Here is a 14,656-nt window from a genome sequence, read left to right as displayed (position 1 = left end):
CTCCCTGCCCCCAGACACCCAGTGATGAGTTACTATCCCACATGGCTCTTTTCCTTCCCTGAAATGAGTTCCTCATGCAAGCAGTTTGAAGATAGCCTAAGAACTTTTATCCGACTCCCACCAAGACCCACAGTGACTAGAATGTGCAGAGATCACTGGAATTTAAAATAACAGTTTGAAAATAAGTTTCTTTCCCTGTAAACTGGATGGAGAGCTATCCACAACTCCTGTAATAACTTTAAGTCACAGATGAACAGATCAAAATGCTGGTAGAACTATGGCCTTCTCCATGCAAAAGGCAGGTACGAGTCTGGAAGCATTCTCCCACTCCATATGGATGGCATCTCGATACTCAGAAAGATATGGGAACAGAAGAAAGAGGCCCTGTCCTTACCTACCACAAATCTTCATGACTTTGCCCCAGACCCTATTTGACCAGACATACTGATCCTCGGTATGAATGTAGCTTCGGGCCCTTGCTGTCTAGACAGCCAATGGATTCCCTGAAGCATGGAAAAGAACTCCCAGTGCACCAGAGTCTTATGAAGTAATAGCCCTCCTCTTTCAGTACTCCCTAATGGGCAAGCATGACTTTTCTTCCTAGAACCTGGCTACGGAGAGTAAACATGCAGCTGTCCGTCCATCCTGAGCCTCAGGCCCACAGATCTCACTTCCCAGACAGAGACTTACTTATCAAACCCACTGACCCACTTAGAGAAGGCAGTAGAGCCTAGTGTCCTGATAGATGAAAAAGCTTAATTAGCCCTTGGGGGACAGACTTGGTAATTCAAGCTGGCTTCTAGTTTGATGAAATGACAGAATTGAAAAAGAAGTGTCCATATACTTTTTGCTAGTGAACTGGATCTCCAACTCCCTTCTTCTCCAGATTCTAGGAGCCTTGCTCAGGCATGGAAGTCTCTTCATACTGTATCCTAGGAAAGGAGATACATGCATGCCTAATAGGTCCCAGTGCTTTAATAGATCCTCTACAGTAGCTCTGCCATCCACTCAAGAGAGTGCTAAGGAGGATGGGAAGGAAGAGTAATAATGAAGGGAGACTGTATTGAACATTGGTCCAAATCCCCAGTGCCAAAGGTCTCTATCTGTGATCTTTTTTTCTTTTTTTCATTTTAAAACATTGGTTTCAGCTTTAATCAGAATTGATATGGCCATTTTTATTTATACAGCAATATTTCATTTATTATTTAAAATACTTGAAAAAAGTACAGTATGTGTTTATCTAAGACTTCTAAATGGTATAGACTTCATGTATTGTCACAGAATTTGAGGAAAGAAAATCGTGTGTGTGTGTGTGTGTGTGTTGTGTTGCCGTTAGTACATTGTTAGGACTGTCTTGTCACCTCAGATTGAGGTTGTGCACTTTATATTGAACTGTGTGGTGTTGCAAATCAACATGTGTTGCTGTGAAGCTTGCACAGTGTATTATCAGTGTGAATTCTTCTATGTGGTAGCTGCATTGAACTGTGAACTTTGAGATTGTGAGAACTACATTTGCATCTGTTCCTGTCCTTGCCTCTCTTCTCCCTCACCCTCTCACCCGGTCCCAAGCTATGTGCCCTCTCCATCGGCTCTTAGAGAAAACATAATCTCAACTAAGCCCCACCCTAAGAAATCTCTTTGAGAACTGTGTGATCGCACACAAAATGCTTCATCTCTGAGGCCAGAGAAACCAATTATGGAGTGTCACAGGCGGCTGACAGGGCAGGTGTTGACTCTGCAGGGTCTTGGAGTAGGTGCTCCTCCTCAGAATATGGACAAAGGATGCACAGGTGTAAATATAGTAACAGGACAAAGAAGCAAAAACATCAAACCAGGTATCATCTTGCACGTGCTTTTCTGTTTTCAAGTGCTAAATGCAAACACTGTGTATTAATTAGTTGTGTGTGCCAAGATCTTGTTGCCAAATGGTGTTTCTGAACAATGTCAACGTTTCCCCAGCACCCCTCCATTAACTAAAGACAGAAAAAAATACAAACGTGGCAACCTGTTCTTCCTACCAAATATAAACTTGTGTATGATCAAAGTATTTTACCTGTGTTTTCTCTCTAAACCCAAATAAATGTGTAAATGTACACACGTCGGGCTCTGCGTGCTCACTTCACACTCTGTCATGTGGTGGAGGTCATTTTTAATTTTTAATGACTTTTCCTGTCTTCGAGTCTTACATCTGCTATCACCCTCTCCTGTCATATCTGGAGGATACCATTGCACAAACCCTGGTTTCTTCTTCAAACAGAAATGATCAATTAAAAATATTTTATTATGAAATTTTCACCTAAGCATAAAAATGAGAAGATAAAATAGCCAAGTTCCATGTGGCCTTCAACCTTTACTGTTATAGAGCCCAAATCGTATTTATTTCTCTACTTTCTCCCTGACACCAAATTAGGTTTTTATGAATATGTGAAAGATAAGAACTTTCACATAGGAAGGACTCAAAATCCTATGATTACTCTCTGTTGCCAGGAAGAATTCCCCACTCTTTTTGATATGAAAGAAAATATCTCAGGAGAAATAAGAATGCAGGTTCTGCACTTGGATTACCTGGGATCAGGTTATGTATGACCCCATCACTGACTCTCTGGGATATCCCAAGAATATCACCAAGCCTCCTTGAATGTGTTCCCCCATTTTACAACAGCAAATTTCTTCCAATTGTTTTTGTGTTGATTAAATTGAATGCATGTATGATACTGAGAATGGCTCCTGGTATTTGTATTGATCAATTTTCATCATTAGCTTGACTGAATTTACCTTGAAGTGTGCCTTGTGGGGGTATTTGCATAGCTATTTAACTATGAGGGAAGGCCCACTCTTAATATGGTTGATGGTATGCCATGGGCAGGGGCCCTGAACTGAACAAAAAACATAAGAGAAATCTGAGCACCAATATTCATCTCTCTCCTGACTGCAGATGCAGTGTAGCCAGTCCCCTCTCACCCCACTACTGTGAGACTGTATCCCTTTAAACCATGAGCCAAACAAATCCTCCCTTCTTTGAATTTTGTTTGTCATGCACTTTGTCGCAACAATGAGGAAAGTAGCTAATATAGCATTCAATAAGCAGCAATCAACAAGTCTTGATTGTGTCATATTTTATTATGGATTCTGTAAGTCACCTCTTGTCATGTCCTTAAACACTCAAACTCCACTGAGCTCCTCCACTGTTGACTCTCTCTCAGTGGTGTTCAGTGAATACCCACCTAACAAGTTTAGCCCAGAATCATATTTAGCATTGTCTTCTACTCACTCATGTGGATTGCCTAGCAACCCTATTTATCCATGCCCATCTAAAGCACATAGAGTCCTAGCAAATTTCCCTCATAACCCCCTGTGGTATCTATCGTGAGAAGCTGCTCCATCCATATTTTGTGCGTCTTTCCCAGATGCTTAGAGTAATCTTGACTAAGTCCACCAATGTCCCTGAGCTTCTCCCTTAGCTCCCTTAACTAAGGGAATGGGTCCTAGGAGGAAGGTAGTTGGGATATGATTCAACATACAAATTTAGGCCTGTGTCCCCTCAGCCTAGAGAGATAAAAGATTCAGACCTTCCACTTTCAACACACACTTCTTCTGTCCTGTGCCCACTTGAACATTCCCTAAAATGCCTGTCAGGTTAAAGGCGTCACATCTACCTCTGACATTGGGGTATCTGTGTGGAATCACTTATTCACCCCTTAGGTATCTATTTTCCCACCCCCTAGGTTCTAGAACCTAGCTCCACCACCTGATGGCCTGCACTGAGCCCCTCAAGTACACAAGCCCCTCAGTCTACAAGTGACACTCACTTTCTACTCAGTCTGGGATCCCACTGCTGGCCAAAGGTGGCCCTGCCTATTGCCTTGCTTGCTCTCAATTCCCCCCCACCCTGAGACTCTAATGCCACCCATGATCTAAGGACCTATGCTGGTACCCAAACCTCACTGTGGCACTCTTCCTCTTCTCTCTGGCACTCTAACCTGTTTCTGACCAAATAAAGAAATATTGAAAACTGCAAGAAATAAGAACAAAGTTGGATACAAAGAAGATCCAATTAGAATAACATTTGAGTTTTCAATGGAAACTTTAAAAGCCAAAAAGACTGGACTGGTGGACTTCAAGTTATGAAGAACTATGGATGCCAACCAAGATTACTGTATCCAGCAAAATGAAGCTGTAGTCTAGCTGGAAATGAAGGGCTCTGTAACAGGCCCCAGCCCTGCAAACATGGCACATACAGGATTTGCCCCTTAAATTTCTCCCTTGCTAAAAACTGTTAGACTACATTCCTAAAGCTAGCCCTCAAGGTCCATTTTCTTATTTAGCCACTGAATCATTCTTTAGGCTAACCACCAACTGTTGTGTTTTGTAAAACGAGGTGTAATAATTCCGGAGGGAACATCTTGCTTAATAAAGGATTTCTTTTCATTTAGTGTGAGCTTGGAAATTGGTGTTTGGGTATGGACTGTGCCTAATCCAGGGTCTAGAGCTGAGTACCCCACAGTATCCTCAGAGAAATGAATGAAATCAGGCAGAAGTATGCTTAGAGAGTTAACTTGGGCTCAGAAAGTTAAATGGATCTCAACTTCAAATCTTATATTTATGTGTTTAATTTGGAATAACTATAGAAGGAAGAGCTAGGAAAATGCCATGGGGCATGGGGTTTCTTAGGGGAAGAGGAATAGCATAATTTAGGTGATAGGAAAAGAGAAAAGGGGAATATTGTCAGGGTGGAAACTTCAAAGAAGGGAACGGGAATATGGGAGATGAGGAGGGAGGGAGGAAGAGTTAATTAAAACCAAAGGTGTACAAAAAAGCCATATGGAAACTTACTGCTTTCTAAGTCACTTTAAAGTGTAAGTCAAAAAGACAGTCAGAAGGGAGACATCTGGTGTGTCTGGATAATGCGGTTCCTGAAATCCAGGAGTTTTTAATGTGAAATGCTTTCTTGTGAATTGTTGCTCAGAGATGTCCTTGTACCCCCCAAATAATACAGGATCTTTTCATTCTTCTCCCTTGCCCACCAGACTAGTTGATAAAAACCCCATTGCTGAAGTCTGCACGCTGTGGTTCCAGGATACAGAAAACTCTAACTGTAACTGAGTTGAAAGCGACCTAGCTTTCATAGTGTCAAAAAATTTCTGTACAGGTTGCTGGGGGACAAAAGGCACTAACAATCTTACCCATGCTTGAGCTACAATACCAATTTGCCAGGCAAGATGTGCCAACTGGAGCAAGAGTGGTACATATGACAGAGATAACCACCCTCTCCCCAATTGGATTCCTGGCTTATCTGTGGAGGGATTTAAGGGTACTGTAAACAGTGAGAAACTCATGACTGAGGAAGCCTTAAATCCTAGGGGTGAACTTACTACTGCTGTTTAGCTAAACTATCAGGGTGCCAAGCTGTTGTTTAAATATTTGTGTTTATACCTGTAATTAAATGTTACTTGCATAGCTACAGAAACCCACTTGCGATGAACAGTGTGAATTCAAGGATGGACAAATGCGTAGGCCTAAAGGGGACATTTATACCTACACCACCTCCTTTTTTTGAGAAGATTTTTTTTTTTGCTGTTTCTTTTTTTTATTGGATATTTTATTTATTTACATTTCAGATGTCATTCCCTTTCCCCATACCTCCCCCAGAAATCCCCATCCTACCCCCCTCCTCCTCTTTGCTTTTTTTTTTCTTTATTAGTATTTTAAGTTAACATACAAAGTACTGGATTTTATTACAGCATCCTCATACATGTGTCATTAGAGTTCTGATTTGTTTCCCTCTGCCCCTTCCCTTTCTTCCTCCAGCTAGTTTCCTCATCTGATTTCCTGTCACATGTATTCCATCACCCTCCCTCCTCATCCTTTTTTTTTAATTAGTAACCTTTTTTTAAAACGTTAATCAAAGGCTTTATAAGTTTGGAAATGCTCAATAATAAGATACTCATACAATCAGAAGTATAACCCAATACCCAACCTAGATATACCAACTATCTTTGACTGGTGGAGACATGCGAACATCCGCCTCCATGTCGTCCCCCCCTCCTAGCTCCTCCTCCTCTCCTTACTCCTCCTCTTCTTCTCCTTACTCCTCCCACCATAGCTCCTCCTACATATCACCCTTCCTGTTAAGATAAAACTTTTCTCTCAAAATACAATTAGAGCATAACTGTACCAATTTGTATCAGTAAGGTACAAGATAGACCTAATACCCAGTCCATCATTTTGTCAACTAACCAGAACCTCTGGCATCTCTCCTAACTAAAAGACTTAGTTCTGAACCTGGCTTTTTCTTGGCTTTAGAATGAATATCAGCTGAAAACCATCCTCTCAAATCTTTTCTCTCAAAGTAAATAGCCGAGATTAGCTATGAGACTATAACTCTTCAACCCTGTCAGAAATCCATGATGACTGAATTAACTGAAATCATGGGAAGCACAAAGCATAGCTTCTAAAACGTAGCCAATTTATAGAGACCGCTGAACACCCGGACAGACTCTACACTACGAAACGTAAACGTTGGAGCATCCGATCTTCAGCCTTCTGGCCCAGGATCATCTGACAGACCTAGTGATGCAGAATTATTAAGGACTGATTACTCTGTCTTGACAGATATAATTAGTCGACTATTCTGTGAGTGTGTCCTTTTCTGGATAGTAATTTGTCTATAGATGAAAAGAGGCAATTCTTGTCTAGTGGCTGTCTCACCACAACTGGAGTAACTCCAAAGATGCTCCATTTCTTTTTAGAATCCAAAACAGGAAGCTGTCAGGAGCAGACAGGTCTATAATCAAAATGAACATTAATATAGAAATGTTTGTAACGTCAATTCTGTGGACTTCTGACATTTTGAAAACCAACTATCCATGTAAGGCAGTCTGGACTGTTGTCTGTTAACTCCTCTCAGCTATTTCTAAATAAAATATAGAAAACACCCTAACAGTAAACTCAAAGACATGAATTTTCTATAGGCCCTTAACTCACAAGCTAACCATCTTGAATCAGTTAAAAGAGTTAAAGAAGGACTGGGTCTAAGCCTTGTATTCTTAAATGTGTTATATTGGCACAATTCCTGTGAGAGTAATAATATTCATCTATTTTTATATCAATAAGAAACTTGTACCAATGAAAATCTTAAATTTGAAATCAAAGTAAATTTTGTACCATTTAAGAAATTATAACTTCAGCTTCATAACAATTACACAGATTTCTACCAATACATTATGGCTATGCAATAAATCCTAGCTATTCCTCCCTGTTCCAACAAAACTACTACTTTTCCCTAGAAGGACAGCCCAATATTAACCGCCCCAGTCCCCAAGCCCAGGGAATAGGGGCACTGACTCCTCATTAACTTCTTCAAGCTGGTTACAGGCCTTGAGATATTAGAAGAGGGGTGGGGGTAAAAGTAAATTGATAAGCCTCTGATGTCTGTGTTTTCACTGCATCCAGCTGAAATTCCAGGACATCAGAGGTTTGAGCAGGTCTGCTCAGCTTGCTTGATGAGTAGATACACCAAGGCAGTGTATTCTGCAATATACAATTCTCAGAACAAATTTTAGTATCAAGATAATTTTTTGTTTGAATTCTGGAATCTAGTCTTCTGGTGGCCTGCCTCTCTCATCTCTAATCCATATAATTCTGGGAGTTTCTATGAGGATGTGCTCCCACCATCTTCTGATTCCTGCCTCCCTGCTCTCGAATTCCCCAACACTAGGGAATCCGAACTTTAAGGCATCAAGGCCCTCTACTTCTGCTGATGCCTGACAAGGCCACCCTCAACTACCTATATGGGTGGAGCCTTTGTGTTCTCGGGCTAGAGGTTTTAGAATGGCTACTCCAGCTTGTTTCTTAGGACCATTTGCTTGAAAATTTGTTTTCCAGCACTTTACTCTAAGGTAGTGTCTGTCTTTGTCACTGAGGTGGGTTTCCTGTATGCAGCAAAATGCTGGGTCCTGTTTACATATCCAGTCTGTTAGCCTATGCCTTTTTATTGGGGAATTGAGTCCATTAATGTTAACAGATATTAAGGAATAGTGATTGTTGCTTCCTGTTATTTTTGTTATTTGAGGTGGAATTATCTTTGTGTGGCTATCTTCTTTTGGATTTGTTGGAAGAGGATTACTTTCTTGCTCTTTCTAGGGTCTAATTTCCCTCCTTGTATTGGAGCTTTCCCGCTATTATCCTTTGTAATGCTGGGTTTGTGGAAAGATATTCTGTAAATTTGGATTTGTCATGGAATATCTTGGTTTCTCCATCTATGGTAATTGAGAGTTTTGCTGGGTATAGTAGCCTGGGCTGGCATTTGTGTTCTCTTAGGGTCTGTATGACATCTGTCCAGGATCTTCTCGCTTTTATAGTATCTGTTGAGAAGTCTGGTATAATTCTGATAGGTCTGCCTTTATGTGTTACTTGGCCTTTTTCCCTTACTGCATTTAATATTCTTTCTTTGTTTCTGATAGGTCTGCCTTTATATATAACTTGGCCTTTTTCCCTTACTGCATTTAATATTCTTTCTTTGTTTCTGATAGGTCTGCCTTTATATGTTACTTGGCCTTTTTCCCTTACTGCATTTAATATTCTTTCTTTGTTTTGTGCATTTGGTGTTTTGATTATTATGTGATGGGAGGTATTTCTTTTCTGGTTTAGTCTATTTGGCGTTCTATAGGCTTTTTGTATGTTTATGGGCATCTCGTCCCTTAGGTTAGGGAAGTTTTCTCCTATAATTTTATTGAAGATATTTATTGGCCCTTTAAGTTGGGAATCTTCACTCTCATCTATACCTATTATCCTTAGGTTTGGTCCTCTCATTGTGTCCTGGATTTCCTGGATGTTTTGTGTTAAGAACTTTTTGCATTTTGCATTTTATCTGACAGTTGTGTCAATATTTTCAGTGGTATCTTCTGCACCTGAGATTCTCTCTTCTATCTCTTGTATTCTGTTGGTGATGCTTGTTGCATCTATGACTCCTGATTTTTTTCCTAGGTTTTTCCTAGGTTTCCAGGGTAGTCTTTCTTTGTGATTTCTTTATTGTTTCTACTTCCATTTTTATGTCCTTGATGGTTTTGTTCAATTCCTTCACCTGTTTGGTTGTGTTCTCTTGTAATTCTTTAAGGGATTTTTGTGTTTCCTCTTTAAGGGCTTCTATCTGTTTACCTGTGTTCTCCTCAAATTCTTTGAGAGTGTTATTTATGTCCTTCCTAAAGTCCTCTATCATCATCATTAGAAGTGATTTTAAATCTGAACCTTGCTTTCCTGGTGATATGGGGAATTCAGGACTTTCTAGTGTGGGAGAACTAGATTCTAATGATGCCAAGTACCCTGGGTTGCTGATGCTTATGCTCTTGCCTTTCACCATCCGGATCTCCTTAGTGCTACCTGCCCTGTCTCTTACTGGAGCCTGTCTTTCCTATTATCTTGGTTGTTTCAGAACTGTGTGAGGTGGGTGTTACTACTGGGGTTAGAGTTGGGGTCCAAGATCTGCTCAATGCTTGGGTGCAGACAGGAAGGAACCAGTGTTCTGGGCCAGGAGTGAATTCCTGGGTCCCAATTACTCCGTTTGGGGTGGATGTTGCTGTATCCTTACCTAAGATACTGCCCAGGTTAGAGCTCCTGGGAGATCTGTTCCCTCTGGGATTTGTGAGAATGGGTCCAGAGCAGCAGCCTGGGATCTGCTCAGTACTTGGGCCCAGACCTGAAAGAACCCCTGAGAAGAATTTTTATTGGTTATTTTATTTATTTACATTTCAAATGTTGTCCCCCTTCCTGGTTTCTCCTCTGCAAACTCCCTGACCCATTTCTCTCCCCTTTGCCTCTAAGAGAGTGCTCCCCCCCTCCCCATTCCCACCTCACTTCTCTAGCATCCTCTTACAATGGGACATTAAGCCTCTACAGGAACAAGGGCCTCCCCTTCCATTGATGCCAGATAAGGCTACATACGTAGCTGGAGCTATGGGTTTCTCCATGTGTACTCATTTGTTGGTGATTTAGTCCCTGGGAGCCCTGGGTGGTTAGGTTAGTTGATATTGTTGTTCTTCCTATGGGATTGCAATCCCCTTCAGTTTTTTCAGTCCTTCCCCAAGCTTTTCTATTGGGGTCCCCAGGCTCAGTCTGATGGTTGGCTGAAAGCACCTACATCTCTGTCAGTAAGGCTGTGGCAGAGCTTCTCAGTGGACAGCCATACCAGGCCCCTGTCAGCAAGAAGTTATTGACATCAGCAATAGTGTCTGGGTTTGGTGTCTGTAGATGGGATGGATCTCTAGGTGGAGCAGTCTCTGGATGACCTCTCCTTCAGCCTTTGCTCCATTTTTTTTTTTTTTTTTGTCTCTGCATTTCCTTTAGATAGTAACAATTCTGGGATAAAATTTTTGAGATGGGTAGGTGGCCCCATGCCTCAAATGGGGGCTGTGCCTATCTCCTGGAGATGGTCTCTACAGGTTTCATCTCCCCTTTTGGGGTATTTTGGTTAATGTCATCGCTGTTGGCTCCTGGGAACCTCTTGCTTTCCTGGCATCTGGGACTTTCTAGTAGATGCCCCCAGTTCCCCATCCCCCATTGTTAAATATTTCTGTTCAATTTCCAGGCCCTCTGTACTTCTCTCCTGTCAATTCCCATACCTAATCCTGCCCCTCCTTTTTTCCCTCTCCCTCCTTTCTCCCTTCTAGGTCCCTCCCTCCTTAAACCTCCACTAATTATTTTGTTCCCCCTTCTAAGTAGGACTGAAGCATCCACACTTCGGCCTTACTTCTTCTTAAGCTTCATATAGTCTGTGAGTTGTATCTTGGGTATTCTGAGCTTTTGGGCTGTTATCCACTTACCAGTGAGTACACACCATGTGTGTTCTTTTGTGACTGGGTTACCTCACTCAGGATGATGTTTTCTAGTTCCATCTATTTGCCTGTGAATTTCATTAAGTCACTGTTTTTAATAGCTGAGTAATACTCCATTGTGTAAATGTACCACGTTTTCTGTATCCATTCTTCCCTTAAGGGATATCTAGGTTGTTTCCAGCTTCTGGTTATTATAAATAAGGCTGCTATGAACATAGTGGAGCATATGACCTTGTTATATGTTGGAGCATCTTTTGGGTATATACTTAGGAGTGATATAACTGAGTCTTCAGGAAGAACTATTTTCAATTTTCTGAGGAACCTCTGGATTGATTTTCAGAGTGGTTGTACACAGCTTGCAATTCCACCAGCAATAGAGGAGTATTCCTCTTTCTCCACATCCTCACCAGAATCTGTTGTCACCTGAGATTTTGATCTTAGCCATTCTGACTGATGTGAGGTGGAATCTCAGGGTCGTTTTGATTTGCGTTTCCCTGATGTCCAAGGATGTTGAACGTTTCTTTAGGTATTTCTCAGCCATTCGAGCTTCCACAGTTGGAAGTTCTCTGTTTAGATCCTGTGATGGTTTACATATGCTCGGCCCAGGGATTGGCACTATTAGAAGATGTAGCCCTGGTGGAGTAGGTGTGTCATGGTGGGTGTGGGCTATATTTATGTCCTTCTTAAAGTCCTCTATAATCTTCTTGAGATAGGATTTTAGATAAGAATCTTGCTTTCCAGGTGTGTTGGGGTATCCAGGGCTTGCTGTGGCATCAAAACTGGGTTCTAATGATGCCAAGTAGCCTTGGTTTCTTTTGCTTATGTTCTTGCACTTACCTCTCACCATCTGGTTATCTCTGGTGTTAGTTGGCTCTGCTGTCTCTGACTGGAGCCTGGGCGTGTCAGAACTCCTGGGGTGTCTCACCATCTCCAGGTGTGATTGGGGTGGGGAAGGCTGAAGCACAGAATCTGCTCCTGGGCGTTGATTCAAACCAGAAGGATCCTGTGTCCCCAGCTGGGAGGTGGTTTCTGCATTCCCTGGGCCCCAGCCAGTCCCCGTTGAGTCATGTATTGGGGCATGTACCAACCCTTCTAAAGCTCAGAGATCATCTTATAAGAGGGAACAGAGAGAATGAAAACCAGAAAATAGTGAGAAAACCTGTGAGATGCTGTCTTCTGGGCATGATCCACCCAATCTAGTCATGATCTCATAGCAGCTGTGGCTGCCTGTAATAATCCTTCACAAGGCTGGGCTCCCAAGTCAACCATGGATCAGGGAGGCACTCATGGGACCCTACCTCTCCCTAAATTGGGTGTTGATAAATTCTGGGGTGGGGCAGTCGTCATTAGCTGTGTATACCCTGAGGAGTTCACTGAGTTTCAATGGGTAGTCTCAAATCCAGGTACTCCTGGTTAAGTCCAGTGTACTCACAAACAAACAAAAACATACAGACACAAAACCAAAAAACACAACTGTGGGTTAGAGAACTGCTGCCAAGGGAGTAATAAGAATGGGAGGGAGATTGGAGAGAATGGGGCTTATAGGAATTAAATGTACCTTATTCATATGTGAAATCATCAGATAATATTCAAAAACAATAGAAAAATGTAATCAAAGGAATAATCAAGTATATTTCAAAAGAAAATAAAAATCATAATTAATTTTTTTTTGATTTTTCGAGACAGTTTCTCTGTGTAGCCCTGGCTGTCCTAGAACTCACTCAGTAGACCAGGCTGGCCTCGAACTCAGAAATCCGCCTGCCTCTGCCTCCCAAGTACTGGGATTAAAGGCGTGTGCCACCACTGCCCGGCCTAAAATGGTTTTTAAAACTTACAAATTTAGTTGGTCAAATATCTATAATCTCACCACCAGGAAGCTACACAACAAGCAGGGTTACAAGTTTGAAACAAGTCTAGGCTATTTACTGACCTCCAGGCTAAACTTTAGTAAAAGTTATTTAAACTGGCTTGAGTGGTTGCAAGTCTAATTGAGGGCTTTGGAAGACTGAGGGCTGTGGTGAGATCTATATGTCACTAGAAGCTAATGACCTGTCAGTCACGTTTTCAGGTCAGGATGAAAGCCCGTGGCTCCTACCCTGGCACTGTGGAAAGAGAAGCACATAACTTTTATAAAAACTGAAATAGTAGCAATAATAATGGAAATAGTTTTCTTTTCAAGTGTATACATATTCCACACACCTCTTGGCACTGAACTTCTCATACCTGAATACATGTATTTATTGCAAATTATTCAGCAGCTATCTTTGGTCTAGAAATGGAAAATGATGATATTTTTATCCCCTCCTCCCAGGGAGTCATTTAAAGATACCAGGACCTAACATCTCTCCTGATGCTTTTAAAGAAACAAATACCTTCAAAATTAGTTCCTGATAGACGTGAGACCCTGGGATCATGAAACACCTGTAAGCAGTCTCTTTGATCTTTTGTGTATTGTGGAAGAGGGGAAATTACAGGGCTGCAGATGCTGCACAGGCTCCAGTGAAGACGGCAGCAATTCCTCCACATCCCATTGCAAAACCTTCTTTGTCCTTAATCCAAACAGATCCACACAGTAAACAACTTCTTTGCTAGGTGGAGAAAGTTCCAAACCATGAATTTAAGGAGCACACCTGCTTTAGCATCTGCCTTTGACGAAGCAAAGATAGCAGTGCCTTGAAATGGCATTTGAAACTGCGTGTCTGATTCTCACTGTCCAGATTCCCTGTGGAAGCTGCAGCTGTAGGCAGGGATGAAGCTGAGCACCAGGGCTGCTGCTGCATAGGCCTCTTCACCCTGGATTGTGAGAGAGAGTCTTTTCTTCTGGTGCACTAGCACACTTACCAAACTTGTACGCACAGCACATCCTGGGGGTGTGTGAGCATTCTAAGACTAAATCTTTAAGAGGATTTGTTTTTGTAGTGAAAGCAATATTATCTGTGTGTGTGTGTGTGTGTGTGTGTGTGTGTGTGTGTGTGTGTGATTTTAAAGATGCCTCCTGCCTGAGGTTGGTTTTTTTTTCCTACGTATAACAATGAAGGGTTTTTGTTTTGTTTTGCTTTGCTTTGCTTTGCATTGTTTGAGACAGGCCCTCCAGTATGCATCCAGAACTTCCTTTGAGCTTGTAACCCTCCCACCTCATCCACCAGGAGAGATAGAATTACAGATACCTACCTGCTTTCATGTTGGGCAGTAAAGGGTTTTGAACAACCATGTTGACCCAACCAGCATTTGAATAACCCGCTCAGATTTGGTGATGAAACAAGAAATTGCAGGTGTTAATTCTGATAGCCAAGGGTTCTTCTTCCGGTCCTTAACGCCTGTTGAAGAACCAAGACTTATTAACTTCCTTCCCAGGAACTTCCATAGCCAAGTGCACACAGCAATGGTGTATATTATGGGAGGAGCTTAGTTTGCCCAGGCTTGGAAAATAAGCTCCTGCCAAGAGAAGTCAGAACTGTAGGCCCATGTTTTCATTCTTCATGTGAGCTGGCTGACAGCTCCACAGCTGGAGTGGGCCTGCTTTGCTTGAAAGCTTGCTCTGCCATTTATTAGCTGACTAGGTCTCTTATGCTCTCCAAATTCAGTTCTCTCATCTGTCAAACAAGGACAAAAATAGCATTTGACACCCAGAGTGATAATGAATATTCAAATGAGAAAATTGTCCAACGCCTAGAACACAGTGCATGTTCGTCTTACATGGAGCTCACTTCATTTTGTGTAGCTGCATGGAAGGACAAGGCCTAAATACAAGGTCTCCCTCTTACAGGAATCCCTAGAGGACTGTGTCCTGTCCTGTGTTCTAAGAAGGAGCTGCCATAGGTCATCCA

Source organism: Grammomys surdaster, unplaced genomic scaffold (assembly GCF_004785775.1).
Source record: "Grammomys surdaster isolate TR1022 unplaced genomic scaffold, NIH_TR_1.0 146, whole genome shotgun sequence".
Taxonomy (NCBI): Eukaryota; Metazoa; Chordata; class Mammalia; order Rodentia; family Muridae; genus Grammomys; species Grammomys surdaster.
The sequence above is the reverse complement of the archived record's forward strand: the minus strand, read 5'-3'. Positions refer to the sequence as shown.